The following is a 23,453-nucleotide window of genomic DNA, read 5'->3' as shown; positions in this document are numbered from 1 at the left end:
CTTTTTTTAGTACAAAATATTTGTTTCAAATCGTATGAACTTTTTTTCAATATTAATATTCTGAAAAATCAATGAATTTATTTTTAATTCGTGATTTTGTTTTCAAAACTTGATTTTTTCTTGATAAAAATTAAACATGTAAAAAAAAATAAAAATCTGAATAATCTAAAAATAGTTGATGGTGCAATAAATAGCACGACAACAATGATTCTTAAACAATTCTCATGGCTATCAATGAAAGACTCAAAAAGCTTTAGAAGTCTGTGTTTCGACTGGAGGCCATCTAGAGCTCCGTTTCGACACTCTGTCGGAAGGAGAATCGATCACGGAGGGCTTCTTCATCAACCTTGTTGCCCTTATGATGATGTGTGAGTAGTTCATCACAGACCTACGAGTCCATGGAAGTACCTAGATGGCTATCTCGTTCTATTTGATCTTCAATACAATGATCATCACATCTTCACTTTCATCCATATGATGTAACTCTTATGTACGGTGCATTTGTTGGTATCCGATGAATTGGGTGTTTATATTCAAATTGTTCATGACAAATATTTGAGTTTCTTCTGATATATAATATCATTCTTATGTACATGATTATGGTAGCTTTGTAATTCTCTCCAATCTATTGAAATAGTTTGGCCAACTAGATTGATATTTCTTCGGTGAGAGAGGTACGTTGTAGTAGGTTCAAACTGACGAGTTTTTATATCCCAGTGACAGAAGGAGACACGCTGCGTCTTTGTATTACTTCTATAAAGGTAAAACGATGGGGTGTATTCATATTGATTGAGTTTACTTTGTCTACATCATGTCATCTTACTCCAAGCATTACTTCGTTTGTCATGAACTTAATACGTAAAGAGACAAGCATAGAAGCGCTCTTTAATTTAAGTAATATTAATAGGTGCAGCTAGGAGTCGCCCTATTTGTTTATGGATGTAATGCCTATATTTACATGATCATTGCCGTGAAAATCACATAACTATCCGCTCTTTTATCAATTTCCCAACAGTAGTTTGTTCACCCATTGTGTGCTATTTTTATGAGAGGTGCCATTAGGGAAAGCTATGGCCCTCGGTTCTATTCACAACATATCGCTAAAACCTTCGATACCTTCCTGCCATTTATTTGGTTTTATTTTATTTTTCATTTTCCAATTATCTACAATTATCTACACACCTCATTCGCTTGCTAATAATGAGACCAAGGGCATTGATAACCCTCTTGCCCGCGTTGGGTGCAAGCTGTTTGTTCTTTTGTGTGCAGCTGCTGAAGACGGTTGTGGTTGATATTCCTATTGTTTCGATAAACCTTGGTTTCATAATTAAGGGAAATACTTACCCACTTTCTGCTGCAATAACCCGTTCCTCTTCACGGAAAACCCAACGCAGATCACGAGTATCACGAAGGATTTCTCGCACCATTGTCGGGGGATATCATCACCAACTATCAAGTAACTGCACACGAAATTTCATTCACTTGTCCCTCTTTTTATTTTCTGGTATATTTAGTTTGTCTCCTATAAAAAATTAAAATACAAAAATATTTACCTTTGCTTGTTGTTAGTTTTAAGTCATGGCTAGTTCTTCTTTTGTTCACGTTACTCCCAATAATGATGTTGTCAATTTTAAACAAAGAGGAGAAGAAACTTTGAAAGACGCATGGTATAGGATTTGCTACGCTCAAAATAAAGCAACTAATAAGCTATCCACCAGTACTTTGCTTCATAATTTTTATGTTGGTATAACCACTAGGTATAGGTTTGTCCTTGATACTATCACAGGTGGGAACTTTTTGATGTGTCACACTTTGGATGCCTATAATGCCATTGAAAATCTTGTTGGAACACAACCAATTATCATTAATGAAACCAATTTAACCCTGGAACATGTTATGCAAAGACTGGATGCTATTGAAAGGAAAATGGTTACTCACGAACCAATTGAGGAATTAGATAAAAAATTGCAGAATCATATCACTCAACTTGGGTCACCTATAGGAATGACATTGAAATCCTTAAAGGAAAAGGACATTATTATGTTGGGGAACATTGCATACGAAACAAAAAAAATTCTACGCACACATAAGATCTATCCATGGTGATGACCATCTACGAGAGGAGAGATCGGATCCACATACCTTGTAGATCGCTAAGCGGGAAGAGTTAAGAAACGCGGTTGATGTAGTCGAACGTCTTCACGATCCAAATCACAAGCCCTCCCGCGATCCAATTACGATTTAGCGCCGAACGGACGACACCTCCGCGTTCAGCACATGTGCAACTCGATGATGATCTCTGCCTTCTTGATCCAGCAAGAGAGACGAAGAGGTGATGATGGTGGAGCTACTCCGACAGGGCTTTGTCATGTCGTATCGAAATAACTACGGGGTGTCACGAAGTGGTGGAGGGAGAGAGGGCTGCGCCGTGGCTTGAAGTGCAAAAAGCCTCTCAACCCTCCACTATATATAGTAGGGAGGGAGGGGTGCCGCCCTAGGGAAATCCCTAGGGTTTTTGCCGGTGCACCAAGAGGAGGGAGGAGTCCTCCTCCAATTCGGTTTGGTGGAGGAGTCCTCCTCCTAGTTGGTTTGCCCCACATCTCTCTCTTTCTCTACTTCGACCGAATAGGCCCACTTGGGCTGGCCACCCAGACCACCAGAGGATGGTGCGCCACCCTCGGGCCTGTTTGGTCCCCTTCCGGGTGGGTGGCCCCTCCCGGCGGAACCCGGAACCCCTTCGTGACTCCCGGTACTTCATCGGTAATGCTCGAAAACTTTTCGGAAGCCAAATGTACCTTTCCTATATATCAATCTTCGTCTCCGGACCATTCTGAAACTCCTCTTGACATCCCGGATCTCATCCCGAACTCCGAACGACATTCGGCTACCAACATCAATAATTCAACTATACCGAAACGTCACCGAACCTTAAGTGTGCAGACCGTGCGGGTTCGAGGACTATGTAGACATGACCGAGACACTCTCCAGTCAAATATCCAATAGCGGGACCTGGATGTCCATATTGGATCCTACATACTCTAAGAAGATCTTAATCTGTTGAACCTGTATGTCAATGATTCAGTTAATCCCGTATAACATTCCCTTTGTCCTTCGGTATGTTACTTGCCCGAGATTCGATCGTCGGTATCTCTATACCTATTTGAATCTCATTACCAGAAAGTCTCTTTACTCATTCTGTAATACAAAATCACGTGGCTAACTCTTCAACCACAATGCTTGCAAGAGTTGTTGTGATGTTGTATTACCGAGTGGGCCCCGAGATACCTCTCCGTCATATGGAGTGACAAATCCTAGTCTTGATCCATGCTAACTCAATAGACACCTTCAGATATACCTGTAGAGCACCTTCATAGTCACCCAGTTACGTTGGGACGTTTGATAAACATAAGGTATTCTTCCGGTGTCAGTGATTTACATGATCTCATGGTCATAGGAACATATACTTGACATCCAGAAAAACAGTAGCAATAAAATGACACGATCACATGCTATGTTCATAGTTTGGGTCTTGTCCATCACATCATTCTCCTAATGACGTGATCCCGTTATCAAGTGACAACACTTGTCTATGGCTAGGAAACCTTAACCATCTTTGATCAATGAGCTAGTCAACTAGAGGCTTACTAGGGATGGTGTGTTGTCAATGTATCCACACATGGATCTCAGTTTCCATTCAATACAATTTTAGCATGGATAATAAATGACTATCTTGAACAAGGAAATATAATAATAACTATTTTATTATTGCCTCTAGGTCATATTTCCAACAGTATCCCACTTGCACTAGAGTCAATAATCTAGCTCACATCACTATGTGATTTACAATGTAACGAATCTAACACCCATACAGTTCTGGTGTGGATCATGTTTTTCTCGTGGAAGAGGCTTAGTCAACGGTCTGCAATATTCAGATCCGTGTGCACTTTGCAAATATTTATGTTCTCCTCCTTGATGTAATCGTGGATGGAATTGAAGTGTCGTTTTATGTGTCTGGTCCTCTTGTGAAACCTCGGTTCCTTGGCTAGAGCAATGGCACTACTGTTGTCACAAAAAGAGTCATTGGATTCAGTGCACTCGGCACAACTCCAAGATCTGTCATGAACTGCTTCATCTAGACACCTTCTTTAGCCACCTCCGAGGCAGCTATGTACTCTACTTCGCATGTAGAATCAACTACCACACTCTGCTTGGAACTGCACCAGCTTATCGCACCCCTATCAAGAATAAATATGTATCCGGTTTGTGACTTAGAGTCATCCGGATCAGTGTCAAAGCTTGCATCGACGTAACCATTTACGACGAGCTCTTTGTCACCTCCATAAACGAGAAACATTTCTTTAGTCCTTTTCAGGTACTTCAGAATATTCTTGACCACTGTCCAGTGCTCCATTCTTGGATTACTTTGAAACCTTCCTGCCATACTTATGGCAAGGCTGACATTAGGTCTTGTGCGCAGCATTGCATGCATGATAGACCCTATGGCTGAAGCATAGGGGACGACACTCATCTTTTCTCTATCTTCTGCAGTCACTGGGCATTGAGTCTTACTCAACTTTATACCTTGTAACACAGGCAAGAACCCTTTCTTAGACTGTTCCATTTTGAACTTCTTCAAAACTTTATCAAGGTATGTGCTCTGTGAAAATCATATCAAGCGTCTTGATATAGCTCTATAGATCTTGATGCCCAATACGTAAGCAGCTTCTCCCAAGTCCTTTAATGAATTATTTTATTCAAATAATCCTTTATGCTTCCCAAAAGTTCTATATCGTTTCCAATCAGCAATATGCCATCCACATATAATATTAGAAAAGCTATAGAGCTCCTACTCACTTTCTTGTAAATACAAGCTTCGCCATAAACTTGTATAAACCCAAACGCGGCCGTCTTCTTCTTAAATGGATCGCTGGAGTTTGCACACTTTGTCAGCATTCTCTGGATCGACAAAACCTTCCGGTTTCATAATATACAACTCTTCCTTAAGAAAATCAGTAAGGAACGCTGTTTTGACATCCATCTCCCAAATTTCATAATCGAAAAATATAGCTATTTCTAACATGATTCTGATGGACTTAAGCATCGCTACGGGTGAGAAAGCCTCATCATAATCAACTCCTTGAACTTGTGAAAAACCCTTTGCCACTATTTAGTGAAATTACCATACACGTCCGTCTTCTTCTTAAAGATCCATTTATTTTGAATAGCCTTTCGCCCTTCAGGTAATACTTCCAAAGTCCATACTTTGTTTTCATACATGGATCCTATCTCGGATTTCATGGCCTCTAACCATTTGTTGGAATCCGGGCCCACCATTGCTTCTCCATAGCTCGTAGGCTCATCGTTGTCTAACTACATGATTGATAAGACAGGCTTATCGTACCACTCACGAGCAGTATGTGCCCTTGTCGACCTACGAGGTCCGATAGCAACTTGATCTAAAGTTTAATGATCATCATCATTAGCTTCCTCTTCAACTGTTGCAGGTTCCACACAAACATATTTCTGTGTTGCGCTACTCTCTAGTTGAAGTAGAGGTTGTATAACCTCATCAAGTTCTATCTTCCTCCCACTCAATTCTTTCGAGAGAAACTCTTTCTCAAGAAAAGCTCTATTTTAGTGACAAACACTTTGCCTTCGAATCCGAGATAGAAGGTGTACCCAATTGTCTCTTTTGGATATCCTACGAAGACGCACTTTTCCACTTTGGGTTCCAGCTTTTCAGGCTGAAGCTTTTTGACATAAGCATCACATCGCCAAACTTTAAGAAACGACAACTTTGGCTTCTTGCCAAACCACAGTTCATATGTCATCGTCTCAATGGATTTTGATGGTGCCCTATTTAAAGTGAATGCAAATGTCTCTAATGCATAACCCCAAAACGATAACGACAAATTGGTAAGAGACATCACATAACGCACCATATCTAATAAAGTGCGATTACGACGTTCGGACACACCATTACGCTGTGGTGTTCCAGGCGGTGTCAACTGTGAAACAATTCCACATTCTCTTAAGTGAGTGCCAAACTCATAACTCAGGTATTCTCCTCCTCGATTAGATTGTAGGAATTTGATCTTCTTATTACGATGATTTTCAACTTCACTCTGAAATTGCTTGAACTTTTCAACGTTTCAGACTTGTGCTTCATCAAGTAAATATAACCACATATACTCAAATAATCTATAAAGGTGGCAAGATAACGATAACCACCGTGCGCCTCTATGCTCATTGGTTCACACACAACAGTATGTATGATCTCCAACAAGTCACTTGCATGCTCCATTGTTCCAGAGAATGGAGTCTTAGTCATCTTGCCCATTAGGCATGGTTCACATGTGTCAAGTGATTCAAAATAAAGTGACTCCAAAAGTCCATCAACATGAAGTTTCTTCATGCGTTTTGTACCAATATGACCTAAGCGGCAGTGCCACAAGAAAGTGGCGCTATCATTATCAACTCTACATCTTTTGGCCTCAGTGTTATGGATATGTGTGCCATCACTATCGAGATTCAACATGAACAAACCCCTCACGTTGGGTGCATGACCATAAAAGATATTACTCATATAAATATAACATCCATTATTCTCTAACTTAAATGAGTAACCGTCTCGCAATAAACAAGATCCATATAATGTTCATGCTTAACGCATGCACTAAATAACAATTATTTAGGTTCCTCGGTACTCCCGACGGTAATTGAAGTGACTACAACAAGAGTTGGTGAGGTACACAACAATAACATGTATATCAAATATACCTTGTTTGGTGTTGGCCGCCTTCTTATCGGCCAGATACTTGGGGCAATTCCGCTTCTAGTGAGCAGTCCCCTTGCAATGATAACACTCGGTTTTCGTCCTGGGTCCAGCCTTAGGTTTCTTCATGGCAGGGCAAGAACTTTGACACTCTTCTTGGAGTTACTCTTCTTGCCCATGTCCTTTTTCTTGAAACTAGTGGTCTTATTGGCCATCAACACTTGATGTTCTTTCTGGATTTCTGACTGAGCGAATATCTGCATCACGAACACCTCCGCGAGTGATTCATTCATCCCTTGCATGTTGTACTTCAACACAAAGCTTTTATAGCTAGGTGGGAGTGATTGAAGAACTCTGTCAATGATTGCCTCTGGCGGGAGAGCAATTCCCAGCTCAGCCAGACGGTTAGAGTACCCAACCATTCTGAGCACATGTTCACTGATAGACCTGTTCTCCTCCATTTTGCAAGCATAGAACTTATCAGAGATTTCATACCTCTCGATCCGGGCATTCTTCTCAAAGATAAACTTCAACTCCTGGAACATCTCATATGCTCCATGACGTTCAAAACTTCTTTGAAGTCCCAATTCTAAGCCATACATAACTGCACATTGAACCACTAAGTAGTCATCCTGCCGCGACTGCCAAGCGTTCATAACATCTTGGGTCGTCGGCTGGGGTGGTGCTTCACCTATCGATGCATCAAGGACATATTTCTTTTGGGAAACCGTGAGGATAAGCCTCAGATTACGGGCCGAGTCAACAAAGTTGCTTCCATCATCTTTCAGCTTAGCTTTATCGAGGAACGCATTAAAATTCAGGGGTGCTACTGCGCGAGCCATTGATCTACAACATAAATTTGAAAATATTACTTAGACTATGTTCAAGATAATTGAGTTTAGTAAATCATATTACTAATAAACTCCCACTCAAATTGACATCCCTCTAGTCATTCGAGTGTCACATGATCCAAATTCACTAACTCAAGTCCGATCATCACGTGAGTTGAGTTAGCTTCAATGGTGAACATCTCTATGTTGATAATATCTACTAACTCATGTAGATGCTAGGCTCGTCAAGTTTAACCCGAGTGTGGAACTATTTTGCGCCCGTTGTATGTGAACATAGAGTCTATCATACCCGATCATCACGTGGTGTCTCGAAACTACGGACTTTTGCAATGGTGCACACTCAGGGTGAACACAATTTTATCTTGAAATTTTAGTGAGGGATCACCTTATAATGCCACCATCATCCTAAGCAAAATAAAGTTCATAAAAGGATTAACATCACATGCAAATCATAAGTGAAATGATATGGCCATGAACTTGTGCTTTTGATCTCCATCTTGAAAGCATCGACATGATCTCCATCATCATCGGCACCACACCATGATCTCCATCATCATGATCTCCATCATTGTGCTGCCATCGAGGTTGTCGCGCTAACTATGCTATTGCTACTAAAGCTACTAAACTAGCGATAAAGCAAAGCATCACGAAGCGTAGAAATAATTAAAGACAACCTTATGGCTCTTGTCGGTTGCCAAGCATCACATGCAAGTCGATATTTAACTATTACAACATGATCATCTCATACATCAAATACATCATATCATGTCTTCAGCCATATCATATCACATCATACCCTGCAAAAACAAGTTAGACGTCCTCTAATTTGTTGTTACATGTTTTACGTGGCTGCTATGGGTATCTAGCATGATCACATATTACTTACAAAAAACCACAACGGTGATTTACAAGTTGTTATTTAACCTTCTCCAAGGACTGACAGTGTCAAATCCGATTCAACTAAAGTAGGAGAAACAAACACCCGCCAACCATCTTTATGCAACAAGTTGCATGTTTTTCGATGGAACCCGTCTCTCGTAAGCGTACGAGTAGCGTTGGTGCGGGCCGCTTCATCCAACAATACCGCCAAATCAGGAAAATACTAAGTAGGGAAGCAATCTGAATATCAACGCCCACAAACTCTTTTGTGTTCTACTCGAGATGTCATCTACGCTTAGACCTAGCTCATGATGCCACTGTTGGGGAACATTGCATGCAAAACTAAAATTTTCCTACGCAAACATAAGATCTATCCATGGTGATGACCATCTACGAGAGGAGAGATCAGATCCACATACCTTGTAGATCGCTAAGTGGGAAGCGTTAAGAAACACGATTGATGTAGTCGAACGTCTTCGCGATCCAAATCGCTAGCCGTCTCGCGATCCAATCACGATCTAGTGACGAACGGACGACTCCTTCGCATTCACCACACGTGCAGCTCTATGATGATCTCTGCCTTCTTGATCCAGCAAGAGAGATGAAGAGGTAGCTGAATTCTCCGGCAGCACGACGACGTGACGATGATGATGGTCGAGCTATTCCGGTAGTGCTTCGTTCTGCCGTACCGAAGTAACTACGGGGTATCACGAAGTGGTGGAGGGAGAGAGGGCTGCATCGTGGCTTGAGGTGCAAAAAGCCTCTCTACCCTCCACTATATATAGGAGGGGAGGGAGGGTTGGTGCCCTAGGAAAATCTCCAGGATTTCGGCGAGTGCACCAAGAGGAGGGAGGAGTCCTCCTCCAATTCGGTTTGGTGGAGGAGGAGTCCTCCTCCTAGTAGGTTTGCCCCACCCCTCTCTCTTTCTCTACTTTGGGTGAATAGGCCCACTTGGGCTGGCCACCCAGCCCACCAGGGGCTGGTGCGCCACCCTTGAGCCTGCTTGGTCCCCTTCCAGGTTGGTGGCCCCTCCCGGTGGAGCCCGGAACCCATTCGTCACTCCCGGTACTTTACCGATAATGTCCGAAAACTTTCCAGAAGCCAAATGTAACTTTCCTATATATGAATGTTCATCTTCGGACCATTCCGGAACTTCTCGTGACGTCCGGGATCTCATCCGAGACTCCTAACAATATTCGGTTACCAACATCCATAATTCAACTATACTGAAATGTCACCGAACCAGAAGTGTGCAGACCCTGCGGGTTGGAGAACTATGTAGAAATGACCGAGACACTCCCCGGTCAAATATACAATAGCAACACCTGGATGCACATATTGGATCCGACATATTCTACGAAGATCTTAATAGGTTTAACCTGAAGGTCAAGGATTCAGTTAATCCCGTATAACATTCCCTTTGTCCTTCGGTATGTTACTTGCCTGAGATTCGATCGTCGGTATCTCTATACCTATTTAAATCTCGTTATTGGCAAGTCTCTTTACTCATTCCGTAATACAAAATTCCGTGGCTAACTCTTTAGTCACAATGCTTGCAAGACTTTTTGTGATGTTGTATTACTGAGTGGGCCCCGAGATACCTCTTTGTCATACGGAGTGACAAATCCCAGTCTTGATCCATGCTAACTCAACGGACACCTTCGGAGATACCTGTAGAGCACCTTTATAGTCATCCAGTTACGTTGCAACGTTTGATACACACAAGGTATTCTTCCGGTGTTAGTGAGTTACATGATCTCATGGTCATAGGAACATATATTTGACATGCAGATAAACAATAGCAATAAAATGACACGATCGCATGCTACGTTCATAGTTTGGGTCTTTTCCATCACATCATTCTCCTAATGATGTGATCCCATTATCAAGTGACAACACTTGTCTATGGCTAGGAAACCTTAACCATCTTTGATCAACGAGCTAGTCAACTAGAGGCTTCCTAGGGACGATGTGTTGTCTATGTATCCACACATGTATCTGAGTTTCCATTCATTACAATTCTAGCATGGATAATAAACGATTATCTTGAACAAGGAAATATAATAATAACTATTTTATTGTTGCCTCTAGGGCATATTTCCAACATATTATTGATGAGAGGGTGGAACAAGATTTGAGTAGAATTGATAAAATGGAGGAGGTGATTGACAAAGTAGGTTTCGCTTTTACACCATCCAAAACTAATGCTAGTACTTCTCAAAGAAAAAGTCTTAAATATATTTACATTCCTAAGAGCGTTAGTACACCTCCTACAAAAAGAAACGAAGATCTTAAAACGATTAGTGTTCACCCCAAATTTATAATTTGTTAAAAGAACCTATTTTCAAGTCTCATATTTTTGCTATTATCCCTGGTTGTAATATTAAGGAGTTTGAGGTCAAGGATGACAACACTTGGAGCTATGCAATATGCCTAGCTAGGGGCATAAAACAATAGCGCTTGTTGGGAGGCAACCCAATAGTCATCTTAATTTTTTTCCTTTATTTTATGTTAGTGTGTGATTACACAATTATTGCCTCTATAATAATTTTGTTTTTATGTTTTAGTTAGTGTTTTTACCAAGTAAAGACGTTGGGATGATTTGCATGATGAGTAGAATTGATACGATGCAAAAACAGAAACTTTCACGCCAAGTGCGGAATTTCTTTTATTTTATCGGAACATATTTTTAAGCTGTTTTTTTAAAAGTAATAATATAAAAATTCCCAAGGTCATCCTAGTTATCACAATTTTTGGAGTTACAGAAGTATGACAATTAAATATATTACTACAGACTGTTCTGTTTTAAAAACAGATTCTGTTTTTACATGCATAGTTTGCGTGTTTTGATTATGCTATGGATAATATCGCGGGGTATAAGCCACGTAGAAGTTAAAATATAGTACATTTTTCTAAAATAAAATAAGAATCAATTTATAACAGTACATAAAAGTGTTTATTATGTTGCCTATACTAACGGATCTCACGAAGTTTTTGTTGAGTTTTTTGTTATTGAAGTTTTCAAGTTTTGGGTATTATCTCGATGGACAAAGGAATGAGAAGTGGAGAGAGCCTAATTTTGGGGATGCCCAAGGCACCCCAAGGTAATATTCTAGGAAGACTCTAGCGTCTAAGCTTGGGGATGCCCTAGGAAGGCATCCCCTCTTTCGTCTCAATCCATCGGTATGTTACTTGGAGCTACATTTTTATTCATCACATGATATGAGTTTTGCTTGGAGCATCGTTTGCTTTTGTTTACTTTTGCTTTAAATTTGCCACAACCATTGTTTGAGGGACACACCTATTTGAGAGGGAGACACCATCATCATGATTTGTTAGAATACTCTATGTGCTTCACTTATATCTTTTGAGCTTAGCAGTTGCTCTAGTACTTCACTTATATCTTTTTGGGCACGCGGTCATGTAGATTTTATAGAAATAATATGCTCTCGTTCTTCACTTATATTTTTTTGAGAGTTATTAAATAGTGATGGTAATTTGCATGGTTCATAAGACTAGATTAAAAATAATGAGTGTACAATAAGTGATATTTAAAACCATAATGTAGCACATATAGAGAAATTGTGGTTAATGATATTGATGTGGTGATATGAAAAGGTGTGACTGCATAATCATTAATTCAGAGAGGTTTTGGTATTAATAGATATTAAAACTTTTTGAACATCTGAAGAATTAAAATGGCATGGTGATGATGTGGGAGCATTTCTATTCCTCGTTGAAAACCTAGTGTTGTTTCAAGTCAGAGTCGCGTGATGGTTAATTCCTACCAACCCTCTCCGTAGGGGCATGTGAGTAGTACTTTGATTTGTGATAAGACTAACAAAACTTTGCAATAAGTATATAAGTTCTTTATGACTAATGTCACACCATGGACATACGCAATCTCACCTCCTCATATTTGCTAGCCTCTCTAGTACCGCACATAGCCCATTCTCACTTCGAGGATTGGCGCAACTTTCGACGGTGCATCCAAACCCCGTGACATGGTAGGCTCTGTTGCACACAAGACTTCTTATATCCTCCCCAAAACATCCACCATACCTACCTATTATGGAATTTCCATAGCAATTCCAAGATATATTGCCATGCAAATTCCATCGTCACTTCACATGACTAGTCCGTTCATCATCATATTGCTTTGCATGATCATATAGAGCTGACATAGTATTTGTGGCAAAGCCACCATTCATAATAGCATTTGTGGCAAATCCACCAAATATCATATGCTGAATACATGTCATGCTAGATCATTGCACATCCTCGTACACTGCCAGAGATATTCATGTTGGAGTCATGTTGCTTCATTCATCATATTGAGTTATCCATGAGTTGTAAGTAAATATAAGTGTGATGATCATAATTATTAGAGCATTGTCCCAGGTAGGAAATAAATATGGGGGAGGCCAAATGATCCCACCATAAATAAAAAAAATGAGAGAAAAAGATAGAAGGGACTCTGCTACCATCCTTTACCACACTTGTGCCTCAAAAGTGGGACCATGTTCATCATATAGAGAGTATCATGTTATACCATTCATATTCTAGTGGGAATCAAAACTTCTATAAACTTGGCTTATATATTCCGATAATGGGCTTCCTCAAATGCCCAAGGTCTTCATGAGCAAGCAAGTTGGATGCGCACCCCACCTAGCTTCAGTGGAGCTTTCATACACTTATCGCTCTAGCACATCATTTAATGGAAATCCCTACTGCTTGTGTCAATATCTATCAATGGGTATCTCCATAACCCGTTGGTATGCCTAGTTGGTACGAGACTATCTTCTCCACCTTTCAACCCCTTCGAAACCTACCACCTTACTCTATTCCACCTATATGCTATATCCAATGGTTCATGCTCATGTACTGTATGAAGAATAAAAAGTTGATGCATATTGAAAAGGTACGATCCAATTGCCTGACTTGGGCACCATAGTGCTTGACATTTTTAGTTATGTGGTGAAGATGCAGCCATGCCTTGCTAATATAATAAAGATGGAAAGGGTTGAGACAATCTTTGAGGATCGTACACTTTGAAATATTAATTGTTTTGCTGCTTATACTTATGAATATTGCTTTGTTAATATTTGTTAATTCACCGTTTCACAATGAGCATACACGCATAAGAATACATCATGGATAGCATGTCACATAAAAAATTCTGTTTTCATCATTTACCTACTCGAGGACGAGCATGAATTAAGCTTGGGGATGCTTGATACATCTCCAACGTATCTTTAATTTTTGATTGTTCCATGCTATTATGTCATCATTTTACAACACTTTTTAGGCACTTATCTACCAATTTATATTATTTTTGAGCACTAACCTACTGACCCAGTGCCTAGTGGCAGTTGTTGTTTTCTGCATGTTTCTCCAGTTTTCAGGTTCGAATACCAAACGAAGCCCAATTGACCTACAAATTTTTGTGTTTTTTGTGGATGAAAACAAGAACGTGGAGCATAGAAAAAGGCCGGAGGGTGCATGAGGCCCCCACAAGCCAACATGGCGTAACCTGGGGGGAGAGGGGGTAGCCTGATGGCTTGTGGCCGCCTCCTTGCTCTCCTGACCCCGTTCTCTACGATTGCAGGGAGGGCTATGCAGTGAGCTGAGAGCCCGGAGGCCCTATTTATAGTGCCGGGAAGGTCGGTTCGTGGACGCCGTGGATATGCACGGTGGCTCACCGCCTACATAGGTTGGGCGCAACGTGGTGATGCTTGTGAAGGCAGAAGGAACTACCAAACCATGGCGAGGGCGAGCATGGATGCCGGTGTGCCGCCAAGCAACTACAAAAGTGGCACTGGAGGGAGCCAGGGGCGGTCAGGTGACGCTGGTGGGCTGTAGAGGGCGGGGCATCTCTGCGGGAGAGGGAAAGGCCAGGGGATGCGGGGTAGGTGGGACATGGAGGCTTGGCGCTGCTACGTACAATCCGCACGCTCTAGACGTGCTCTGAACAAGCACCGAAGGTGCTCAATGAATTGCCACAACATGCGAAGGGGCTCAAGTGCCAAAGAGACTTCACAGGGGCAAGCTAGAGGGCAAGGGAGGGACCTAGGACATGCTAGTTTGGCCAGGGGGTTTACTCCATAATGCAATCTAATAATCATGCCAATTCTAGCCATGCACTCTAGGTGCTTGACAAAATGTCAGGGCCATCTAGAGAGCTTTGTTGGTCACAAAAATTTGCAGAGCAAGGTCTCTATAGATGATTAAAATGATTGTAAAGTTAGTTTGGGGAAAACAAAAACTTATTAGTGCAAGTTTTATAAAGCTTCATCTCTGGGAAGAAACTCCAGGGGTTAGTTACATGGGCTTAAACTATTCCAATGGAGCTAAACTCCTAGACCTAAGGGTTTGGTAGGATGGACTATAAGCAGGAAAAATCCCATGGTCATTAGAGCAAGATAACATAGGGTTGTTGATCAAACCACTAAACTGGACCATAACATAAATGAGGATCGTTTACTCGATTTTTTCAAAAGGACAAGATAATGTTTTGCATAAAAGTGATCTATAGGCATCAAATAACATCTCTGAAATGTTGTGGAATTTTTGAAAGAATATTTAAAGAGGTTGTAGTGCAATGAAGGCCCTTTAATGAATGAAAAAGGTCATTAAATAATTAATTTAGGCAAGTTTAATTATAAAAATATTCTCACTGACTTTTTGAAATGTAATAAAAAGCTTTAAAATCAAACATCCAAGTCCCACATTATTTTCAAAAAGTTTCCATTTGGAGGGGAAGAATGAGAGAATTAAAGAAAAGGGATGGTTATGACACCAACGGAGAATCCAGAAAATAAATATTATTTAACTCGCAAAACTTTTATTAAATATAAATATGTAAAAAATTGGGGCATTACAAGCTCTACCCCTCTTAAGAAAAATCTCATCCTCGGGATTTGCTAAGGTGGTTGCAAAATCTTTACTCTACCATACTACCATAATAACACGAAAAGCAAATTTCTACTCACTTGATGTGAAGTGGTTACAGTGAAAATGCTGATAATTGGTGCAACTGTGGTGTGATACTAGTGCTACGAATAAAATCTATGGTTGGGTAATCGAGACGTTGGCACTTAGGGCTACGACAATTTTCAGAAAAGGAAAGATTTCAAATTCCAAATTGTGCTTGCCGTACCCAAATGTACAATGCTCTCTTTGGCTAACAGGTAGAACCAGGGCCCACTGTCAGTATCTTCTTCTTGATCCGGCTCTCCTCTTTCATTTCTCTTTTGCAGCTTTTACATGCTTTCTCCACCTGAGGCGCTTACCGCGTAGGGCACCTAGGGCCGTATGATACGTCTCCAACGTATCTATATTTTTTGATGGTTTCATGGTATTATCTTGTCAAACTTTGGATATTTTGCATGATTTTTATTTATTTTCGGGGACTAACTTATTAACTCAGTGCCAAGTGCCAGTTCCTGTTTTTTCCATGTTTTTGACCCCTTTCAGAGGAGATTTTGAAACATAGGCCAAACGGAAGAAAATCCCCGAAAAGATTGTTTTTGCAACGGAAGAAGATCGGAGAACTTGGGAGCCAAGCCACAGGAGCGCCAGGGACCCCACAAGCCCCCACCCCGCGGCGAGGGGGCGCCATCCATGCTTGTGGGCCCCCTGGAAGTCCCCTGACCTAGATCTTGCGCCTATATATTCCCAAATATTCCCAAAAAAATCAAGAGACGATCGCAATCACTTTTCCACCGCCGCAAGCTTCTGTCTCCGCAAGATCCCATCCGGGGCACGTCCTGGTGCCCTGCCGGAGGGGGGATTCGGACACGGAGGGCTTCTCCATCAATACCATGACCTCTCCGATGATGCGTGAGTAGTTCACCATAGACCTACGGGTCCATAGCTAGTAACTAGATGGCTTATTCTCTCTCTTGGATATTCAATACAAAGTTCTCCATGATCTTGATGGAGATCTATCCGATGTAATCTTCTTTTGCGATGTGTTTGTCGAGATCCGATGAATTGTGGATTTATGACCAGATTATCTATGAATCTTATTTGAGTTTCTTCTGATCTCTCTTATGCATGATTTCATATCCTTGTAATTCTCTTCGAGTTGTGGGTTTTGTATGGCCAACTAGATCTATGATTCTTGCAATGGGAGAAGTGCTTGGTTTTGGGTTCATACTGTGCGGTGACATCATCCAGTGATAGAAGGGGTAGCGAGGCACGCATCGTGTTGTTGCCATCAAGGGTAAAAACATGGAGTTTTCATCATTGGTTTGATATTATCCCTCTACATCATGTCATCTTGCTTAATGCGTTACTCTGTTCGTCATGAACTCAATACACTAGATGCATGCTGGATAGCGGTCGATGTGTAGAGTAATAGTAGTAGAGGTAGAAAGTATCGGTCTACTTGTCTCGGACGTGATGCCTATATGCATGATCATTTCCTTAGATATCGTCATGACTTTGCGCGGTTCTATCAATTGCTCGACAGTAATTTGTTCACCCATCGTGATATTTTCTATTATGAGAGAAGCCTCTGGTGAACACTATGGCCCCCAGGGTCTACTCCACACCATATTTTCAGCCTTATACTTTTTACTTCGTTGCTCTTTCCGCCTGCAGATCTCACTTTCCAAACAATCTTGAAGGGATTGACAACCCCTTTGAAGCGTTGGGTGCAAGCTTGTTTGTGTTTGCGCAGGTACTTTGGACTTGACGAGGCCCTCCTTCTGGATCGATACCTTCGTTCTCAAAATAAGGGAAATACTTACTGCTCCTGTGCTGCATCACCCTTTCCTCTTCAAGGGAAAAACCGACGCAAACCAGAGAAGTAACAAGAAGAATTCCTAAGCGCCAGGGAAGGACTTTTGTTGCCGTAGCAGATGAATTTCTGGCGCTGTTGCCGGGGAGGAAGATCAAGTCAAGAACTCATCCAAGTAGGCGTCGCAAACTCATCTCTTGCATTTACTTTGTTTACCAGTTGCCTCTCGTTTTCCTCTCCCCCACTTCACCAATTTGCCTTTTTCGTTCGCCTTTTCGTTCGCCCTTTTTTCTCGCCTGTTCTTTGTTTGCTCGTATGCTTGCTTGCTTGCTGAAGTCACCATTAACGAAAACACCAAGCTTTGTGACTTCTCGAATACTAATAATAATGATTTTATTAGTACTCCGATTGCTCCCGCCACTAGTGCGGAGTCATACGAAATCAATGCCGCTTTGCTGAATCTTGTTATGAAAGAGCATTTCTCTGGCCTTCCTAGTGAAGATGTCGCATCCCATCTCAATACCTTCATTGAGCTTTGCGATATGCAAAAGAAAAAAGATGTGGATAATGATGTGATTAAATTGAAGCTTTTTCCGTTCTCGTTGCGAGATCGCGCAAAAACTTGGTTTTCTTCTTTGCCCAAAAATAGTATCGATTCTTGGGATAAGTGCAAAGATGCTTATATAGCCAAGTATTTTCCGCCGGCTAAGATCATCTCTCTCCGTAATGATATCATGAATTTCAAGCAACTTGATCATGAACATGTTGCACAAGCTTGGGAGAGAATGAAATTAATGATTAGAAATTGTCCCGCTGATGGCTTGAGTCTTTGGATGATTATCCAAATATTTTACGCTGGCTTGAATTTCGCTTCTAGAAATATCTTGGACTCCGCCTCAAGTGGAACGTTCATGTAAATCACGTTAGGAGAAGCCACAAAGCTCTTAGACAACATCATGACAAACTACTCTCAGTGGCACACTGAAAGGTCACCTACTAGTAAGAAGGTACACTCTATAGAAGAAATTAACTCGTTGAGTGCTAAGATGGATGAGTTAATGAATTTGGTTGCTAGTAGAAGTGCTCCTTTGGATCCTGATGATATGCCTTCGTCTTCTTTGATTGGGAGTAGCAACGCTAGCTTGGACGTTAATTTTGTTGGTAGGAATAACTTTGGCAACAACAATGCCTTTAGAGGAAACTATGTTCCTAGGCCTTTTCCTAGTAACTCCTCTAATAACTTTGGCAACTCCTACAAAATACTCATGAAAATTACAATAGATTACCCTCTGATCTAGAGAGTAATATCAAAGAGTTCATCAACTCTCAAAAGATTTTCAATGCGTCCATAGAGGAAAAACTACTCAAAATTGACGATTTGGCTAGGAGTGTTGATAGGATTTCTTGTGATGTTGATGCTTTGAAAGTTAGATGTGCTCCTCCCAAAATCAACATGGATGAAACTTTGAAATCTATGCGTGTTTCCATGATTGAGAGCCAAGAAAGAGCTGCCCAAATTCATGCTAGACATGAATGGCTTAAAAAGGCGTGTTCTTGTGATAAGAATCATGAAGATCTTAAAGTGCTTGGTCTGACTCCCATTGAATATTTGTTTTCTTGTGTCAAACCTAATTATTATGGGGCTGGATATGAATCCACTTTGGTTGAAAAGTGCCCCAAGGATTCAGAGTCCATCTATCTTGATGCTAAAAGCATTAAAAGTGGAGTAGAAGACGTTAAAACTTTGAGTAGTAATGAAATTACTACCGTGGATTTCAAGGAATTCAATTATGATAGTTGCTCCTTGATTGAAAGCATTTCTTTGATGCAATCCAAGTTGAAATCTCCATACACTTATAGCCAAAACAAAGCCTTTACCGACCATATCGTCGAAGCTATGATAAAAGCTTTTGAAGAGAAACTTGAATTGGAAGTCTCTATCCCTAGAAAGCTTCATGATGAGTGGGAACCTACCATCAAAGTAAAAATCAAAAACTATGAGTGCAATGCTTTGTGTGATTTGGGTGCTAGTGTTTCTGCGATTCCAAAGTATTTATGTGATGTTCTGGGTTTTAATGAGATTGAAGAGTGTTCTCTTAATTTGTATCTTGCTGATTCTACTATCAAGAAACCCATGGGAAGGATCAATGATATTCTTATTATTGCAAATAGGAACTATGTACCCGTGGATTTCATTGTGCTTGACATTGATTGCAATCCTACATGCCCTATTATTCTTGGTAGACCTTTCCTAAGGACTATTGGTGCTATCATCGATATGAAGGAAGGGAATATTAGATTTCAATTTCCTTTAAGGAAGGGCATGTAACACTTTCCTATAAAGAAAATAAGATTGCCTTATGAATCCATGATGAGGGCCACTTATGGTTTGAGCACCAAAGACGACGATACGTGATTCTATCGCTTCTATGCCTAGCTAAGGACGTTAAACAATAGCGCTTGTTGGGAGGCAACCCAATGAATTTATCTTTTCCTTTCTGTTTTGTTGCGTCCACACTTTTGCAATTCTGTTGTGATTGTATTTTTGTGTGTGTTTCTTTTTGTGTTTGAGCCAAGCAAAACCTTTATGATTAGTCTCGGTAATGGTTGTTTGATCGTGCTGAAAAAAGACAGAAACTTTTCGCTCATGAGATGATTTTTCATTTTTATTCAGAAAGAGCTTTTGAGTTGATTCTTTGTGTTGTTGATTGATATGCTTGTTCCCCAGGCCTTCGTAATTTGTAAGATTTTTTGAGGTACCATAAGTATACAAAGTATACAGATTGCTATAGACTGGTCTCTTTTTGACAGATTCTGTTTGTTGAGTTGGTTGCTTGTTTTGATGAAACTATGGTTAGTATCGGGGGGTACTAGCCATGGAAAAGTTAGAATAAAGTAGACCATCATCAATATAGATAGAATTCAAGTTTTCTACAGTACCAAAAGAAGTGGTAGTTTGTTTTCTTGTACTAATGTTATCACAAGTTTCTGTTTAAGCTTTGTGTTGTGAAGTTTTCAAGTTTTGGGTGATGTTCTCATGGACAAAGAGATAAGGAGTGGAAAGAGATCAAGCTTGGGGATGCCCAAGGCATCCCAAGACAAATTCAAGGACACCAAAAAGCCTAAGCTTGGGGATGCCCCGTGAAGGCATCCCCTCTTTCGTCTTCAATCCATCGGTAACATTACTTGGAGCTATATTTTTATTCACCACATGATATGTGTTTTTCTTGGAGCGTCTTGTATCTTAGGAGTCTTTTCTTTTTGTTGTGTCACAATCATCCTTGCTGCACACCTTTTTGAGAGAGAGAGACATGCACTCATCGTGATTTTGCTAGAATGCTCATAGTACTTCACTTATATCTTTTGAGCTAGATACTTTTGCTCTTGTGCTTCACTTATATCTTTAGAGCACAGCGGTGCGTGATTTGGTATTTGGCTTATGCTGTGAAAGTAGTCCCAAATGTGCTAGGTACCCAAAGAGGATGCAAAAACCTCCATCTTCATGTGCATTGAGTAGAAAGAGAAGTCTTGATTCCTCTCAATTAGTTTTGAGACGTGGATTCGGTAATATTGAGAGTTATGTTAGTAGGGTGTTGTGAATCTAGAGATACTTGTGTTGAAGTTAGTGATTCCCGTAGCATGCACGTATGGTGAACCGCTATGTTAGGCAGTCGGAGCATAATTGATCTATTGATTATCATCCTTTGTGTTGAGGTCGGGATCATGCGATGGTTTACACCTACCAACCCTCCCCCTCGGAGTATGCGTTTAGCACTTTGTTTTGATTACTAATAAAAACTTTCGCAACAAGTATGTGAGTTCTTTATGACTAATGTGAGCCCATGGTATAGATGCACTTTCACCTTCCACCATTGCTAGCCTCTCTAGTGCCGCGCAATTCTCGCCGGTGCACAAACCCACCAAATTCCTTCCTCAAAACAGCCACCATACCTACCTACTATGGCATTTTCATAGCCATTCCGAGATATATTGCCATGCAACTCCCACCGTTCCGTCTCATGACTTGTGCTGTCACTCTCATATTGCCATTGCATGATCGTACTAGATCGTTGCACATCCCGGTACACTGTCGGAGGCATTTCCTATGGAGTCATCATCATTGTGATCTTTGAGCTGTGAGTAAATAAAAGTGTGATGATCATCATTATTAGAGCATTGTCCCATGTGAGGAAAAAAAAGAGAGGCCAAAGAGCCCAAAAACAAAAAAGAGAGGCCTAAGAGCCCAAATAAAAAAAGAGAGAGAAAAAGAGAGAAGGGACAATGCTACTATCCTTTTCCACACTTGTGCTTCATGTTAGCACCATATTCTTCAGGATTGAGAGCTTCTTGCTTTGTCACTACCATATGCTAGTGGGAATCTTCGTTTTATAACTTGGCTTGTATATTCCAATGACGGGCTTCCTCAAAATTGCCCTAGGTCTTCGTGAGCAAGCAAGTTGGATGCACACCCACTAGTTTTCCTCTTGAGCTTTCACATACTTATAGCTCTAGTGCATCTCTTGTATGGCAATCCCTACTCATTCACATTGATATCTATTTATGGGCATCTCCATAGCCTATTGATACGCCGAGTCAATGTGACCATCTCCTCTTTTTTGTCTCACAACCACCACCACACTCTATTCCACCTATAGTGCTATATCCATGACTCGTGCTCATGTATTGCGTGAGAGTTATAAAAAGTTTGAGAAAGTAAGAGTGCGAAAACAATTACTTAGCCAATTCTGGGGTTGTGCATGATTTGCATTAGTTCTGTGAGGATGATGGAGCATAGCCCGACTATATGATTTTGTAGGGATAACTTTCTTTGGCCTTGTTATTTTGAAAGTTCATGATTACTTTGCTAGTTTGCTTGAAGTATTATTGTTTTCATGTCAATAGCAAACTATTGTTTTGAATCTCACGGATCTGAACATTCATGCCACGTGAAAGAAGTTGCAAAGGACAACTATGCTAGGTAGCATTCCACATCAAAAATTCATTCTTTATCACTTCCCTACTCGAGGACGAGCAGGAGTTAAGCTTGGGGATGCTTGATACATCTCCAACGTATCTATAATTTTTGATGGTTTCATGCTATTATCTTGTCAAACTTTGGATATTTTGCATGCTTTTTATTTATTTTTTGGGACTAACTTATTAACTCAGTGCCAAGTGCCAGTTCCTGTTTTTTCCATGTTTTTGACCCCTTTCAGAGGAGATTTTGAAACGGAGTCCAAACGGAAGAAAATCCCCGAAAAGATTTTTTTGGGAATGGAAGAAGATCAGAGAACTTGGGAGCCAAGCGAGAGGAGCGCCAGGGGCCCCACAAGCCCCCACCCCGTGGCCAGGGGGTGCGCCATCCAAGCTTGTGGCCCCCCTGGAGGTCCCCTGACCTAGATCTTGCGCCTATATATTCCCAAATATTCCCAAAAAAATCAAGACACGATCACAATCACTTTTCCGCCGCCGCAAGCTTCTGTATCAGCAAGATCCCATCTGGGGCACGTCCTGGTGCCCTGCCAGAGGGGGGATTCGGACACGGAGGGCTTCTCCATCAACACCCTGACCTCTCCGATGATGAGTGAGTAGTTCACCATAGACCCACGGGTCCAGAGCTAGTAACTAGATGGCTTCTTCTCTCTCTTGGATCTTCAATACAAAGTTCTCCATGATCTTCATGGAGATCTATCCGATGTAATCTTGTTTTGCGGTGTGTTTGTTGAGATCCGATGAATTGTGGATTTATGATCAGATTATCTATGAATCTTATTTGAGTTTCTTCTGATCTATCTTATGCATGATTTCATACCCTTGTAATTCTCTTCGAGTTGTGGGTTTTGTCCGGCCAACTAGATCTATGATTCTTGCAATGGGAGAAGTGCTTGGTTTTGGGTTCATACCGTGCGGTGACCTCACCCAATGACAGAAGGGGTAGCGAGGCACGCATCGTGTTGTTGCCATCAAGGGTAAAAAGATGGGGTTTTCATCATTGGTTTGAGATTATCCCTCTACATCATGTCATCATGCTTAAAGTGTTACTCTGTTCGTCATGAACTCAGTACACTAGATGCATGCTGGATAGCGGTTGATGTGTGGAGTAATAGTAGTAGATGCAGAAAGTATCGGTCTACTTGTCTCGGACGTGATGCCTATATGCATGATCATTGCCTTAGATATCGTCATGACTTTGCGCGGTTCT

The sequence above is a fragment of the Hordeum vulgare genome, chromosome 7H (genome assembly GCF_904849725.1).
Source record: "Hordeum vulgare subsp. vulgare chromosome 7H, MorexV3_pseudomolecules_assembly, whole genome shotgun sequence".
Lineage (NCBI taxonomy): Eukaryota > Viridiplantae > Streptophyta > Magnoliopsida > Poales > Poaceae > Hordeum > Hordeum vulgare.
The sequence above is the reverse complement of the archived record's forward strand: the minus strand, read 5'-3'. Positions refer to the sequence as shown.